This window comes from Convolutriloba macropyga, chromosome 3, assembly GCF_964194025.1.
Source record: "Convolutriloba macropyga chromosome 3, txConMacr16.3, whole genome shotgun sequence".
NCBI classification, from domain to species: domain Eukaryota; kingdom Metazoa; phylum Xenacoelomorpha; order Acoela; family Convolutidae; genus Convolutriloba; species Convolutriloba macropyga.
Genome location: NC_134470.1, coordinates 12,717,385 through 12,734,996, shown reverse-complemented (window position 1 = coordinate 12,734,996; position 17,612 = coordinate 12,717,385). Strand labels below are relative to the sequence as shown.

The following is a 17,612-nucleotide window of genomic DNA, read 5'->3' as shown; positions in this document are numbered from 1 at the left end:
CATCCAGTATTTCTACTGCTACATTAGGTTTGTGGTAGCTAAGTATTTAACTGTGCTATTACAAATCAACTTCAAAATTTTTGTTACCAAAAAAATAAAATATGAATGTTTTCGTTAACAAAAATGGGCAAAGTGGTTTTACATTACCGCAGTTAAGTACTGCGACACTATAATTCTAAGATTCTCAACAAGAAATTGTTCAATTGATAGCAGTAAAAATGTAAATTTTACTTGCAAAATTTTGTCAAAAAACTCATCGTGCACGTTTCTGGCAGAAAAATGGTAATTTTGCAAGTTTCAGGTAGAATGAAAGGTTATCTTGCAAGATTTTGGCAGAAATCTTGCAATATTCTGCATAATCTTGCAAGAAAATGATTCGAAATTGACTAGGATTGAAAAAAATAAAAAAGATCGAATAAATTAGAGACGATTTTTTTTTACCAATAACAGGTCAAAATAAGCAAACGAAATGAGACGCAACTTTGGTATTGTAAATATATATTTTGTTATATAATTTGTTATTGTGGGTTTCTCATGCCTTGAATGAAGATGCTTTTTACTAGACTATCTTCTAGGACTTCCCAGTTGCAGAGTGCTGCTTTTTGTTTGATTCTTGAATGGAATTTTTCCAGTGATTCGTTTTGTTCTTGTTTACAGTTAAAGAATTGGAAGCGGTCAAATGTTTCATTTCTCACTTCTTTAAATGTTTCCTTTAATTGTTCGACAAATGCATCTGTTGTGCATTTAGACATTTTTCCGTGTGGGGATTTCTTTGATGAAATATGTTGGTAGCCTCCTGGCCTAGGGAAAGGTAAATGAGGCTTTTTATTTTTGTGTCGGCCTCGTCCCACGGGGTGTTGTCTATGTAGGGGCCTTTGTCTTCCACTGCTAAGCATTGATTTTGCCAGTCAACTTTTCTTTTAATGTTGCGCTGTTCTCTTTGCCTTTTCTCGGCTGTTGTTTGTCTGATTTGGGAGGTTCGTAAAGGGGCTCGTGTGGGTAATCGAGTTCTGCGTTTTGTGGTCCGGGTCTAAGTAGTTTTTCTACTTGTATATTTTCCTTGGCTGTTATGGCCAGTTTTACTGTTTCAAACCATTTTTCGCACACTATATTTGGTTGTGGTCCGTTGTCCCAATATAATGTCACCCCTATTGCTGACTGCGCCATGTCAAGATGAATAAAAGAGCAGTTCCAAAACTTTCGCAATTCAACTATTTTCGTTCACGATTCAGGCAAAAATTGGTGAATAAGTTCACGGCTTAGAGAGATAAAGGCGAGACCAGACAATACCTGTCATCGCTGTGTACAGATGTTAGAATTTACAGAGGTGTTAAGACAAGTGATAGAAAGTTTACTGCGTACAACGGAATTGAATCATCAAGTGATTGAGACTAAATGAAATGAACTAAAGTTTGAACAGATTCCCGAATGGGTTGATAGTATAATAATATATGGGTGTTAGTAGTGTTTATAATAGTAGATGAGTCTTGGTTTCAGTTCCTGACGGGTACTTCCGTACCACACTCCCCCTTTTTCAATTTTTCGGCATTTATATGTCGAAAAAATGATTGAGGTGGTCAACGTCTTCTGGGTCCAATGATGAAATGGGGCTCTGTTCTAGGGTTGCGCGGTGCGGGATTTCCGAAGGGGCCGTGCTGTAGCTCGACTGCGGGCTATCACTGTAATCCGGGTTCCTGCATCTCTTGTCGTCAGACAGTGAGTGCTCTATGGAGAAGTTGGTATCCTTGTTTGCTATCCTTGTGGGTTCCGTGGGTGGGGGTTCTTGTGCTGCAGTCATTGGCGATGTTAGTGGTTCCTCTGGCATGATGTTGTGGTCGCTGTCCGACTCTATTAGGATGGTGACCGGTACCTCGTCATCTATGTTGGGGCTGATCTGTGTAATGGTTGGTTGCTGTTGTTGTTGAATGGCCCGGGTGGGTTCCGTGCTTGTGTTTTGTGTTTGTTGTGTGAGCTGATCTATGTTCCGAGCGGGTGCGGATGGAGTTTCTTTCATGTTGTCTTTGTTTATGGGTAGTTTTTGGACAATTCGCTCAACGGATCCTCGGCCTTTGTTAGGTGGGTGCATAAAGTCTTTCGGCGAACTTGAAGTGAAGATTGTTGTCGGGCTTTGTAGTGGCGAGTCGGATACTAGGTTGATGACTTCTACAGTATCCGAGTTGTTCCACCTGTCCAGATCAGTGCTTACAATGGAGGAGTATCGTTGTTGCCTTCGTTTCGCTTGTTCGAGTTTCGACTGGGCTAGTGCTGCCTGTTTTGATTTGGCTTCGAATTGTGGAACGTTTGTTCTTTTTGTGGGCTGCTGTGCTTTTCTTCTGGGGCTTCCTGCTTTGCCCTTCTTTGTTTTTGTTTTTGTTTCGTTGTGGTGTCTTTCTTGGTTGGTTTGGTGGCGGCTTGTTGTGTTTGTCTGCTTGTGCCCGGTTGGGGTTCGTCCTGTTGTTGTGTTGACTGTTCCGCTGCCCATTTCTCTTTTTGTTTCTTCTCATCTAAATAGAATTTCTTAATTTTTTCTCTATTTCTCTTATATTCGCCGACAGTCTTGCACGCTACGAAGTCTATCAGTCTAGGTTTATTTGGGATTGTTTCAGTGGCTATGGCTATGTCGCTTTTTCTGATTACTGTATCTTTTCTTTTTGGTGTGTCGATTGTGATTGTGTGGGGTGTGTAATTTGTTATTGTGGGTTTCTCATGCCTTGAATGAAGATGCTTTTTACTAGACTATCTTCTAGGACTTCCCAGTTGCAGAGTGCTGCTTTTTGTTTGATTCTTGAATGGAATTTTTCCAGTGATTCGTTTTGTTCTTGTTTACAGTTAAAGAATTGGAAGCGGTCAAATGTTTCATTTCTCACTTCTTTAAATGTTTCCTTTAATTGTTCGACAAATGCATCTGTTGTGCATTTAGACATTTCCGTGTGGGGATTTCTCTGATGAAATATGTTGGTGGCCTCTTGGCCTAGGGAAAGGTAAATGAGGCTTTTTATTTTTGTGTCGGCCTCGTCCCACGGGGTGTTGTCTATGTAGGGGCCTTTGTCTTCCACTGCTAAGCATTGATTTTGCCAGTCAACTTTTCTTTTAATGTTGCGCTGTTCTCGTTGCCTTTTCTCGGCTGTTGTTTCGTCTGATGTGGGAGGTTCGTAAAGGGGCTCGTGTGGGTAATCGAGTTCTGCGTTTTGTGGTCCGGGTCTAAGTAGTTTTTCTACTTGTATATTTTCCTTGGCTGTTATGGCCAGTTTTACTGTTTCAAACCATTTTTCCCACACTATATTTGGTTGTGGTCCGTTGTCCCAATATAATGTTACCCCTATTGCTGACTGCGCCATGTCAAGATGAATAAAAGAGCAGTTCCAAAACTTTCGCAATTCAACTATTTTCGTTCACGATTCAGGCAAAAAGCGTTGAATAAGTTCACGGCTTAGAGAGATAAAGGCGAGACCAGACAATACCTGTCATCGCTGTGTACAGATGTTAGAATTTACAGAGGTGTTAAGACAAGTGATAGAAAGTTTACTGCGTACAACGGAATGGAATCATCAAGTGATTGAGACTAAATGAAATGAACTAAAGTTTGAACAGATTCCCGAATGGGTTGATAGTATAATAATATATGGTTGTTAGTAGTGTTTATAATAGTAGATGAGTCTTGTTTTCAGTTCCTGACGGGTACTTCCGTACCATATATATATATATATATATATATATAAAAATTAAATATAGTTTATACATAAGAATTTTGAAAACGCCCATAAGAATGAACAATTGCAGTTTACAAAGAATTCTGATTTTCAAATTGAGCATAAATATTTTGACCAAGTCAGTAAAATAGAACAAAAAAGAAAATATTTTCAACCTGTTGTTTAAAATTGGGTTTTGATTTACGATTCGGTAGCTGTAAAAAGAGCTAAAACTTTCTACTATAAACTTAACAGTTTTATGTAGAAAAGAGCATAAGTTACATCCATCCAGATATACCAAAGTTACAGACGTTTCACACATTCCAGATATATTTTTTTTTGGTAACAAAGTTACACACAGTTGAGCAGGAAAATTTACAGCTGGGGTTGGGAAAACCCCTGAAAATCTCTGTAAAGAAGCATTTTACTATATGTTTGCAGACAGCAAACTCTAAATAACGCTGATGCAAGAATTGATCGACTTTATTTGATAATCACTTACATCTTAGTTGAGGATGTGTAGATACATTTTCTCTTTTTTCATAATATTCCGCAACTAAATATTTTCTAAAATTTTACGCCTAGAACTGGAATAAAGCTGGAATAAAATTTACAATAAAATGCATGTTGCGTCAAAATTTTTTCGTTGTCATTGACTCAATAAATGTCATATTTTAGCTCAATTAGGTAATCATGATCTACTAAGAGAATAATATTCAACCATAACATCGAGCGTTTTACGAAATTGTCTTTAGATACTTTTAAGATCTTAAGACTGCAAAAAAATCACAAAAAGTGATTTTTAAAAAAAAAATGGCAACTGTTTAATGAAAATTTGGAAACAATTGTGGAAACAAAATCTTAAGCGACCATAATGCCCCTTTTATGCAACAACAATTTGCCGTTACAGTAGGCAAAATCAGCTTCTGAGAAGTTTCTGAACCATTACTCGACATGCCCCAACCTCGTCACACCCTAACTAACTACTAATTTACTGTGGATTTTTTTCCAATATAGACTTGACTTTTTCTCAGTTTTTTTACAGATCTTGGCTTTTCATTACTTTCAAGGTTCCATTTATGTTCCATTAATGTTTCAAGTATAAGCTGATACAAATCTGTTGTTACAATCTGTATTTACTATACTTCATTTGGTTACTCTTCTAGTCTTTAGTCGTCAGTCTTCAGGACGTTCACATATTGCTTACAACTCCTTTATTTATTACACAGAACTCTTAACACAGAATAAATACGTGAACTGGGATTTATTCAGTTCTCATTGACGAAGCAATGTGTGGCAGAACTCTTAACCAGCCGATTCTTGACAACTTAGCTGAAGCAACTTCAACTTATTTTCTGCTTTCTCATTTTTCCAATTAGATATCTCGCTCTCTTTTGATTTTCCTCTTCCGTACTGTTTTCCCTTTATTTGAATACATTCCGTTTCATATGCTCCAATGATTTTCCTTCCTTTTCCTTAATTTGCTTACATTGCAGCTAACGTCTTTCCCGCAGACCTTATAAGGAATTTCAGTTTAACTTCAACGCAATTGGAAAACAAGAGACAGTCCTGGATTTCAAATTCAAATTTGCTTGATTGTTTAATAGACAATGCTATTGGGTCATTGGCTTTCATCTATTGGGGGTTTGTTTAACCTCAATAATATTGGAAAATTATTGAAGTACATACTAGCTCTCAATTTTCAAAAAGTTTTTTTCTCTCATCTCTGTCATTCCATTTGTTTATCAAACTTTTACTTGATAAAATCTGTGCCATTATTTCACTAATTGTAAGGAATTCCCCTATAAGCACCAGCAATTTACTATTTAATTTTAATTCCTATGACCACCGCAACAAAACTGAAAATCGAAAATATTCAGATATGATTCGAAATTTATAGCTGGAATATGGAGAAAAATTAAATCAGCGGAAAATCTTTTCGTGTTTTTTTTGACTTTTCATAAGTGTTCTTTTCGCTTGATTAAAAAATTTACTAGCAGTTAATTAATTCAAATGTGTGATATTCGACCATCCAAACAGTTGACAGACTCGTCATACCTGTTGTTTGACAACGAGTGTAAAAGGTAAGCCAGTAACATCAGTTTTTTTTTTACTAATTTGTCTTTTTATTTTGTTTGCTCTTTTTTTCAAAAATTTCCAAATCTTTCTAATTCTAGTAGGATAAATTCAATTATTGAGTTGTGCTCTTTTAACGCCGAATTTTATTTAGAAAAGTTCTCCTTCGATGCACACTTTTACTGATAATTTATTTTGTAGCCAAAATCAATCTTTAGTTTATCTATCCCAACTTATGCAGACGGAAATTTGTTTCTTGGAACCGTTGGAAGAGCATATAAACTATTGCACTTGCGTTGATTATTTTAGCATTTTTAAACTTTTTTTCATCAAATTAATTTTTCCTAATTATTTTGACAGGCGCATTGAAAATATTTTCTTACGATTTTTTTTTTGCTTTGCTTCATCAGTTCTTCCGCTCTTTTTCCATAAATTTCAACTGGCCTAGAGACGTCTAAAGTTTAAATGCCACCTTACATGACTATAATTTTTAAACAGTTTTAGCTGATCGATACAGTGTACTTTTCACTGTAAGATCGGAGAGATTAAAAAATTAAATGAAATTATTACTGTAATTTCAATCTGTTTATCATTATTTCAACATTCGTGATATTAGAAAAGCAACCTAGCAACAAAATTAGGGCTTGCACTTCTTTCAATGAAGGCTTCTCAAGCCAACCTTTTTATAGCCACGAGAGTTTGTTTAACAAATGCAGCAGTACTATAAACTGATGCCAATTAATATCACGTTATTTGTCCTACTTATATTGATTGTAGTCAAATTTTCCTAAGTTTTTAGACAAAATTAGTTCAAAATTGCTTTTAATCAGCAAAGTAATGTCGGTCTATATTCATTTTAAAGCAAGCCACTGGCAGAAATAATTTGATGAATTTAAATTGATTCCCGGCAAAAAATTTCGACAGCGGTGAAAGTAGTCAGACCAAAGAAACATATAATTGATCTTTGGGGGAAAAAATAACATCTTCGAAAAAATCTTATTCAACCTTGGAGCCAAGAATCCTGCAAGGAGTACGGAAACAGTTGTTCGCCACTAAGTTTTTCAAAGCAACTTGTTTGAAAGAAAGATTGAAAGTAGCTTGTACAAATTAAAATATTTTCCCTCAAAACGTTGAAATGGCGTCAACGTAGTTTAGAGTAAATAAATATCTGTTCAACAAAATACACAGTCCATTAAGGCCAGAATCACACGTCAATGAATCGAGTGAAACATAAATCTGGCTTGGCGGTTGAAATGACTATACGAATTTTTTAAGATTTATATTGGCATTGGAACATTCCGAAAACAGTCATTTTATAATAAAAATAATTTCCTATTTTAGAGTTCCGGCCTATCGATAAGATGAAAAGGACATTTTTTTGAGCAGATGACTTAAAATTTAAACAAAATAGTTTACCAGTAAAAGCTATTGGACCAGAAATGAAAGAAAATAATGACAACTTTAATGAGGTTTTTGAAAAAAATGATGTCCAACATTGGAAATACAACTAAAGGTTACAGATTTGCAGCAGAAAATTTAAACACAATTAGAAAGCATCCATATTTTTAAATCAAACATATTAGAAATAATATGACAAATATACCAAAAGCTCAGCTCAAAAATTGCAAACATTTCTTCAAAATTAAGAATCAAATTTGTTGGAACTGTTAACTGTGAACACCAAAATTGATATGAAGACGATACACCGGGATAAGGAGCACATTTTTCTAACTGTAGGGCTGCAAAAAAATAAAAATGCTGAAACCAAGAACTTTCCAAGCTGGCTAATTTTTTTTAAAATGTGAACATTTATTTTGTGATGTAAAAGAAACCGATTTGTCAAATTAAAATTGCTTCCGATATTTAAAACAAACGTTTTCGAACGTTACGTTCATCGTGAGGTTAAAACTGTTTTACAAATTGTTAAAAGATGAAATAAATATGTATTTACATTTTTTCATATGTACAATATTTAGACTATTTCCAACTCATATTTACATCCTTTATCAATTTTTTTTGACATTCCTATTCCGGATTTTTCGATTTTGGCCATGTTCTTGTATTTTTAGAGTTATTCCGAATATTCCCTAAACTGAAGTATCCCTCTTGTGAAGGCCTTGCAAATTTCGTTTTGTCATGCAAAAAAATGTTTTTTGCCCTCTGTATCCTCATCTAGTCAAAATTATAATTTGAACTAAAATTTTAACGTGAGTTCCCGCCCCCTATATTCATCGCGCGTGTTTAGTGGCGGCTTCAGCTTGCTGATGTATATAGCTTCGATAATCATTAGTTTTTCTTCCAACCGACAGGCGTCCAGAACTTTCCATTCAATGTTATTCGTGCCGCCACGACATTCAACCAGATGTTGACCCACCTGTGAATCCTTCTTTTGATGTTTTGTTATCCTTGTGGTAACATGACGGCTTGTTTGCCGAACATAGATGGATCCGCATCCATTACATTTAATCTCATATACCACGTGGGATTTCAGGTCTCTATCGAAATATGAATTCAGGGTGAAGAGGCATGATCTTAATTTCCGCGTCGTAAAAACCATTTGCAATTCTCATAGTTTCTTCAATTTGCTTACAAAATTTTGAGTAAGGTTGCCTCTGTATTGTAGAAAAAAAGTTGGCTTATCATAAGATCTAGTCTTTCTTTTTGGAGTTGTTCTCAATTGGTCTTTACCACCACTTATTATCATTTCTAGAGTCTAGTTCACTATTTTTGAAGAACAATCTTCTGGATATTGATTTTTGTTCCAGCAGGTTTTGTTCTTTTCAAGAGCCTGATCGAAGGCCAACCAATTAGAGCTTGCATTAAAAACCCTATGAACCGTCCCTTGAATCACATTTTTTTAATGCTGAAGCGGTGCACAGCTGCGAAAATTCAGTATTATTCCAGTGTCAGATGGTTTTTGATACCAATGACGTGTTATATTACTTTTACTGCTCACATTTAGGTTAATGTCAGGAAAAGCCAAATTACCTTCCATGTTAGATTTTTTTCTAAGGTAAATTGCAGGTTGTTGTGTAAAGAATTTGCAAATTTTAAATACTCGTCCGGATCACCACGAACCGTGCAGAGAATATCATCCACATACCTTTTAAACAATTTCATCTCCTCATAACGCCCCACTATCTGTTGGTTGTTGCAATAATACAAATCCAAACAACATCATGCATGTCGGCGTATTTCTCATTCGATATCTTTTGGCATCTTGCATGAAACAGTTTTTGCATTACTCACATTCTACTCCTCTTCTTCGGTAAGTCACTCTGCGTTTACAGTCTTTGCATTTCCCGTTTTGGTCGGATCTGGAAATATTTTCATTGAGCTCTAGTTTTTGCAGTGATGCCTCAAACGACTTCATCCACACGTTTGTTCTGCACAGCTGCGAAAATTCAGTATTAATCCAGTGTCAGTTGGTTTTTGATACCAATGACAGGTGATATTACTTTTACTGCTCACATTTACGTTAATGCCAAGAAAAGTCAAATTCCCTTCCGTGTAACTTTTTCTAAGGTAAATTGCAGGTTGTTTTGTAAAGAATTTGCAAAAGAGCCCTCCAGTATTACAGCCAGTGATGCACCCATAGCCAGACCATCTGATTGTACATACCAAATTCCATTACATTTGAAATGAACATTCGTCACAGCAAGCTTTAGCAAGCTTTTCATGGCGGATCTTGGGATATCTGGAGCTTGGTTGCTTGAATAGACTTCTCTTAGAGCAATTTCTATAGCCTCTCCAACCGGAACGTTGGTGTACAAATTTTTTAGTTCAAGAGATACTATCTGCTCGTCATCTTCAAGAGTGAGAGACTCTAAGGCCTTTCTAGCATCTTGCGTGTTGGTTTCAATGTTTGCGCCAGGTAGTTTCTGGAAAAATGGTGTCAGAAATCTGTTAGAGTTTTCGTAGCTGCTACCAGGTATCGAAGGAACAGGTCGGAGAGGTGTATCTTTTTTATGTACCTTTGCCAGGCCATAAAGCCTCGCTGGTTGTGAACCTCTTGAATTGAGTCTTTGATAAATTTTGTCACTAATTTTCCTTTGCATCATTAACTGTTGCAGGCTGTCATTGATCTGTTTCTCAGTTTTGATCCCAATATCATCTTTTGCTTCATTGATTTTTCGAAACTGATCTGAGTTCAGCACCTCATCAAGTTTTGCAATGTACGTTGACTTCTTCATCACAAAGAAACCGCAGCCTTTGTCAATTGGTACCGCCAGCAAATCATTGCTTTTAGGTAATCATGCACTTTTTTGACCCTTCTATCCATTGGGGTTTCGCGTACATTTTTTGCATACCATTTTAACGACGCCTCACTTTCACAAAGCTTCTCACCCGCAGTGTTATTCTCGGGTAACTCACCTACAAGTTTGTCTACGTCTGCAAGGAAGTGCACCTCATTAAACTTGTTCCTAACCAGGTGTTTAGGTCCCAACGATAAGATGTCAAGTACAAACTTTGGATGTTCACGGCCAAACGGTTTTTATATTCGAGACTTTTTCTGTAAAAAAGATATAGTCTCATGTTTCAAAGTATTCAAATTGTTTTCCTTACGAATTAAAAGAGCCCTCCAGAAAACCGAAGGGACTGTAGCACGGAGAAGAAGAGACTCGGACAACCCTAAAAAAGTACAACACAACTAGAAAACATACAATTCAACTAAGGTTCTGAAAGTCTTGAGATATCGAATGGAACAAATCAATAGATGATTCAATGACCAATTTTCATGGCACTTGCAAAAAATACGACAGCAAATAGAAAACCTTGAAAACGAAGGTCAATATAACGCAGAAACAAAAATTTTTCTCAGAGATCCCTTTCTTCACTCACTTGCAAAGTTGAATCTCACACGCTGGGAAGAAACTTGTTTTTTAGTTTACATGAACTACCCAGATGTAAATTTAAAATACCAGAGATTAGCCTGGTATATGATTTTCAAAATAGTCAGGTGTGTGAGAAGATCTTCAAGAAAGACGACGCTCAAATATGATCCTATGTCTACTAAATTTAAAGGTTCGAGATGAAATAAAGGGAATGAGTAGATGAAGCTGAATGTGACCGTTTGTGTTGATGTGTGTTTTCTCTGATAACGGCGAAACTAAATTCGTACATGAATGAATTTTAATTTTTCAGAAAGTAAAATAGAACAGTAAAAAAACTTTGAAAAATTTCTGTTTTGTATTTGATATTTTTTCAAAACATCAGGATTCAGAATTAATTATTCGATTCTCAACAGGTACCAAATGGTTTCTATTCCACCATGTTACCTCTGAAAAAAAATTTCTTAAATATATTTTATCTCAGTTTTCACTTTCGGTCAGTTTTGTTAAATTTTGTTTTAACAAGTTTTGTGATATTTCCAAAAATTCGTGAATGATTAACCAATTTAAACAATTTTCAGATAAAATTTTTCTTTTTCTTGTGCCTCAAGTTTTCAAAGAAATGAAATTAGGTGGGAAAGGGCGTAAAAATATTCATTTTTGATCAAAATGGTTAAAGTAAATAGAAAGTTAGTCTCCAACTACTTCTCAGATAAACAAATTTTCAATTGGTTTTGAGTTCTAGATGGCAACTGTGTCAGAAAGACGATATAAGATTCGTTCAGAGGCACCCTCATGCTTGTTGCTAGTTTTTCGAATCATGAATGTAAGATTTAATTGTCAAGAAAGGCTTATGCACTGTTTTCGTATTGTTTCATAAATTCATAAATTAAATTTTTAGACAGAGACAGCTTTGGCATGGTAATGTAATGGTTTTTCGATTATGCTATCAAAAATGCCGCAACTTTTGCTAAACCATTGAATTTATTTTTATAGTTGTGAACAAGGCTAATTGGCTAATTTTTAGCCCAGATTGGCATAAAAATGACGCCAAAATTTGTTCAAAAACTCTTTCGAGAAAATAGGATCTATTAAAAGGTTATTATTGCAGTGAAATTATAAAAGCAGAGAGCTTTAATTTAATGCATCACGTGTTAGTCTGCCATTCCGTCGAAAAAATCAAAACTTATATGATTACTAAAAGAAGTTTCGCTGGTCTAACGCTCTCACAGTTTTTGTTCATACATTTTGGGTGCAATTGTATTCAAGATAAAAGTAGTTCCTTAAGATGTCTGTCGAAAGATCAACAATTGTTTCAATTGACGAAAGAAAACAAGGAAAAACTTATATGTTTTCAGAAAACAAAAACAACAGATATCTTTTCAAATAACTAAAGTTCGCATAGCATGATTGAAAACATGGTCTTTTCTTGAAGACACTTTTTAGAAGGAATATTTATTTTCCTTCTTTTTTTCACCAAATAAATCATCAGAAGTTTTCAATATCTTCAAGATCATTCCTTTCGGTAAGTCTTAGGAGAAACCTCATAGTAAAAATGAGAGGGTATAATTTGAAAGTACATTTATTTAATTTAAAGGACTAAGTTCTAACAAGACAGTTCTAACACTAGCTTCAAAGACGCCTAAGACCGATCAGGATTTTCTGGTGTCAGTTGTTTAGGCCGTATTAAATTAAGCTTATTAGTGTAAAGTTTGATATTTTGTATGATCCTTGTATGACTACTAGGAAATCATACAAATCATATATGACCTAGTATGATTACTAGGAATCATATATGACCTAGTATGACTAATAGGAAATTTGTATGATGAGCAACCCGGGGACCAATTTGTTTGGGTTCATCATCATCCCTGCATCAGCGACAAGAGACAGTGTTTTTCCAAAATTATTTAGAATCACTACATGCAAGCTCAATTTTTCAAAAACCAAGTTTCAGTTTAGAGTTTTCAAACCTTTTTTTCGAGCCAGTTAATTTTTTTTTCAAATAAAGTGTCCCAGTCGCGAAGAAAACCAAGAATAACAAAAATAATGTTTCTGATTTGACAATTGTGTCGCCTTAAACCCAAAATTTCTCAAATCAGAATTTTGAATGAGATTAAATTTAAGCAGTCGCAAATCTTCACATGCACAAAAATTATCACAGCCGGTATTTGGACCTTTTAGAAGTCTGTTATGAGTACAGTAGTTTCAGTAATATAATGTTACTTACGAACATGAAAGAAACAGAGAATGTCAATATCTGAATTTTGAGACTTGACAATAAAGAGTTAGAGTTTTTCTCCTACTATCCGCTGTTTTCATTAAAAAAAAAAAGAAAGTTTTTTGGAAGTCTTACAGCAATTACTTCAAATATTTTTTCTGTGATAACGGCATTGTTTTGTAATAAAAATTGAACCTTATTTGCAACCAAAAAGCTGTACTGAATATTGTCCTCCAATTATTGAAGTACAAACTGCTCGTGCACAGCAAATGCCCTCGAAAAAAAAATCAAGTGAATTTGAATGAAAGCGCATGTGTTTCATTTTTCGCGGATGCTTTGATCATTTCTTCCTCAAAAACTTTTTTTTGCTGAAAATATTTGAATGAAAAATTATTTTGCTTGACAAAGAGATGCTGTGGAAAGATTTTAAAAAGCAGTTGTCTTACAATTAGTGTATAAGATCAGCTTAAATTTTTTGAGAACAATTTACTTCGCAAAATAATACCTAGTCCGGAAGAACAAAGCAAGAGCGACAAGAAATTAAATTTCGACAAATCCTTCAGTATGTTTGATTTCAAACGGTAATGAGCGTTTGAACATAATTTTTCGACCCCGCTCATCGACATTCTTATCTTGGTTGGCTACCAAATGATGAAGAGATGAAAATTTCCAAAACGAACCTATGGTTGAATAAAGCACTAATGGAATAAAATAAAGCCACGTTAGAGGGCCAGTTAAAGTATTTGTTAATAGGACCACTAGAAAGACAGTAATAAATTACGGCCAAAACTAGTTGTCTTTTTTTAAGCAAAGAAATGACGAAAATCATAGTTGCATCAGATGAAAACAAAGCAAAGCAAGTAACCTATACTGCATCAAAAAAGATGCTGGAACTGTCCTCAATCAACTGAATAACAGATTTAAAAAGAGCAAAAAAGTGCAAAGTTACAAAAAACCGTTTCTAAAACCTTGAAAAAGATTAATTTTAAAGTCATTATAATAATTAAAAAAAAACATTAGATGTTGGACGTGAAAATTTTCAATCCAACTTTCCGTGAAAATCACAGTGAAGCCATTAAAACAATGAACCTGTCACTAAGAGCAATAAAAACATCCCATTGAGCTTTATATCAAAACCAATAGGACCTATCATTAATGTTCTGATTTAAAACGAAAACAAAAATCCTTTAAAATGTGCAAATATATATAAACCTCAAACATGTTATGAAATCTCGTTGTACCAGTAGTTACTAAGCCGAGAAGCAAATGGTTAAAAGAACCGGTACAATATTTAAATCAATCTTACTAGAAACGGTTTGTGGCCTATTTTTATAGAAACTATGCTACAAATGGAATGAAAAAATTTTAAAAAATGCGAAGCTCAAAAATACGTGTATATTATTTTTGAAAAACATTTTTTTCAAAAGTCAAAACAGACATAAGATTTCAACAGAAAGAGATGGATTAAGTTTCAACCCCCGGAAAACCAAGTAGGCCTGTTATTATTGGGACTATGTCGTGAGACTACAAATGCAAAGAAGCAAAGGCACTAAACATTTTACGACACCGCAGATTTCAAGGCACTCAAGTAAAAAAAATTGTGTTTACAAGAACTTTATATCACCACTTGTTTTTCATCTGAACATTTACTGGTCTTCCATATAAAAAACTACGTAGAACTGACAACAAAAAAGATCCCAAAACTTAAACGTGGTAGAAATCTTGAACAGAAAACAGTATTAATTTTTTATAAAACTATATGGTCAAAGCCGTCAGTCAAAACTTTTAATCACCAGAAAAAGAAATTTTTCTCATCAACAAAAGTCGTTGAGTACAATTTCTTTCTGAAGTTGTTCTAGATGGTGACAAATATGAGAGCAAAAAGGAGACAATTGAAAAAAAAAATTTATTCTACAAAAGTTTTTTTGACAGACATTAAAACCAAAAGCTATGAACTCAAGTCTTTAAATAGGTTCAATTATACCCCCTGAGGAAGCAATCAAAACAGAGTCATATGTCGTAAAAAGATATATGTCTTACAACAACAAGAAGATAGTCAAAGATAGGCAAAAACAAACAATGTCTACTGTATTTTTTGTTAGAGATTTGGGTCTCAGCCCAAAAGCAGAACCTATATGACAACCTATATGACAACAACCTGTTCAGATACGCCTTTTTACAGCGTTGTGAATGTTTTGTACCATGTTTTCTTTACATTTCATTTGTTTCAATGCTGTAATTGAACAAGGAATAAAAAAAAAGAATCTATAAAATGTTCATTTGTGCTCAAAAGAAAAAAATAGGAATTTGTAGTATCAAAAACACGAAACCCTTAATTAAATGAAAAATCAATACTGACAAACAATTAAAGCGTACAAGAATTGGGCTTCTTTGTTTTGTTACCCGTTTTCACCGACACTGAGCAAGAAGTTGAGAGAATTAAGATAAAATAGGGATAGAATTAAGATCAGTAGGATAAAAAAAGGTTCAAAGAATAACGATTATTTTTTTGAAAAAATTCAAAGTCACAAGAAACATTAGATAACAATTGAAAACATATCTCTCATAAAAACTATTGGATCTCTGATTGAGGAGACTAAGTCATTGAACTACAAAAAAATTACAAATGAACGCAGAACATAAGAAGTCCCCGTTTTCTTATGTTTTACGAAAATTATTGGTCAGAGCCAATTAAACAATGAGTTTAACTCTGAAACTTTTGTATACGTTATTTTAGCTTCATTTTCTGTAAAAAAACTGTCAATGATTGGGCCCTGATTTGAAATTTTTGTCAATAATTCATATAAACTCTGTAATTGCGATAATTTTTTGAAAGAAATTTTCTGCAATTGAAATCTAAAAATTTATTTTACCGTGTGGTGAGAACAAGATGAATTTTGGTATCGCTGCGTGTCTAAAAAACTTAATTGTTCAAATGGTTGAGTTTGATCACTCTTTAATAAAATTTTTTAGTATTTCAAAAATGAATTTTGCATTGAGTATTATTATCGACTTTAAATTTGCAAATAAAACTGGCAAAATTATAATTCCAGAAAACCCATAAAACTATTCGGAGTATAACTACCTTTTCTCAACCTTACAAAGATTGCAGTGTTAAAGTGTCTATATTTGTTTAAAGATTTCAAAGGAAGTGGGCTTAAAACATATTTTGAGAAAAAAGGTTACTTTTTTGAGGAAAAAATCTCGGACCGACCAATCCGGTAGCCCTCCTTAATCTTTAAAGATTGAATCGATCCCACTGTTTGTAACAATTTTAACATAATTTTTTGCAAATTTCATGAAAATTTAGCCAAAAATACGGAAAAGTGAATTAAAACAAAAGAATATCGTCTCTTATTCACAAAATTTAATTTTTGATAACTGCCTGTGAGCAAAAATTTAAAAAAAATTAAATCCATATTCTACGCTCGATGCTCTTCTTAAGGATACTTCTCACAAATTTCTACGATGAATCTATCGATGGGCCAAAACTGACTGAACAAAAAACCTATATGAGTTTATAGTTCCTCCCCCCAGTAAACAGGGCCGGAACAAAAAGTTCGGAGCTTTTTATACGCTAGTGGACAATGTTTAACTATGTACTGTATCGAATTTCGGTTATTTTTTGTTTGAAGACGGTAAAAAACCTTCAATATGTTAGAATCAAAACAAATCGAGTAAGTTTGTCCAACAATAATCCGTAAGATTTTTTTTCCTTTGTTTTTATACGCAAAAGGTTAATTTTTTTATATTTGAACGTTATGATAGCGTTTTACACCTCAAAACTTCAGAACTTCAGTTTATCGCTTTTCGCGTAATTTGTATCCTTAGAAGGTTGACAAATTCACCTGTACAAATTTTTGACTGAATTTTGATGCGCGACAGGGCATAGTCCATGTGTAAAAAATCTTAAAAATTGATAGAAAATTGTTGTAAGTGTGATGCAGGACAAATGACTACCTCGAGTGAAAGGGTCAGAAACATATATAGCTCAGCAAGTTCTTTTAATTTTCTACCGAATTCTTCGAAATTCTTCACAAGGTGACTATTTCGTATCTGAGATGAGACTGATGAGTCATCAATATACAACTGCGGTGTTGTTTGATTTCTCAGCTATTCATTTTGTAACCTCCCACGGACTCAATATCATTAGAGTGAAGGTAGGGTGGGCTTCCAAATGGCTTAATTTGAATTTAATCAGGCGATTAGCAAACTATGATTTTTTTAATTAAACAGTCTTCTGTGATTCGGTCTCCGTCAAAGCCCAAGGAGAGGTGAGTTTATTTAGGTCAATTTGTATCATTATGTCATAATGGACACGGTGTCACTTTATAACTTTTGAGCGATTATCTTATCAAATTAATTGGTTAGAATCTTACTTTTAATGAAATTTGGCACTGAACAAATTTTGTTTTCAGAACTGTTTGCCTCATGAGCAGCTTATTTTTTATAAAAATCATATCAGAACAACACAATTTTCAACATTTATATTCTAAAAATTTTTACCACCTGCTTTTGTATCATAATTAATTTGTTATTATATCACAAATAATCCTTCAAAGGTAGTCTTTTAAAATTTTCAGCGCTAAATATTTGAGAGTATCTGCATATGTTTTTAATAGGTACAAAAGTGACCACGTTAGCTAGCTCAATATTGTCATTTTTAAATCTGTTTCAGTTAATTGTTGCATTAAAGCCACCCAGAACATATAAAACCACAGAACGCTCTAGAATAGCAACGTGTTCCGAAACAAAGTGACGCGAATTAATAACAGTGTGTGTAAACTGACTGTT

At 34.1% G+C, this 17,612-nt stretch overlaps 3 protein-coding genes across 3 annotated transcripts in view; all 3 read left to right on the top strand.

Moving 5' to 3' along the window:
- The window catches only part of LOC142335950 (uncharacterized), a 390,664-nt gene that overhangs the window by 172,744 nt on the left and 200,308 nt on the right, over positions 1-17,612 (top strand). The gene's annotated exons all lie outside the window — the stretch shown is intronic.
- The window catches only part of LOC142335951 (tRNA dimethylallyltransferase-like), a 237,720-nt gene that overhangs the window by 172,745 nt on the left and 47,363 nt on the right, over positions 1-17,612 (top strand). The window lies entirely within an intron of this gene.
- The window catches only part of LOC142336865 (uncharacterized), a 29,103-nt gene continuing 16,585 nt past the window's right edge, over positions 5,095-17,612 (top strand). The window contains exon 1 of the mRNA XM_075385825.1: positions 5,095-5,773. The gene's annotated coding sequence lies outside the window, so the exon portion shown is untranslated. The remainder of the gene's footprint in view (positions 5,774-17,612) is intronic.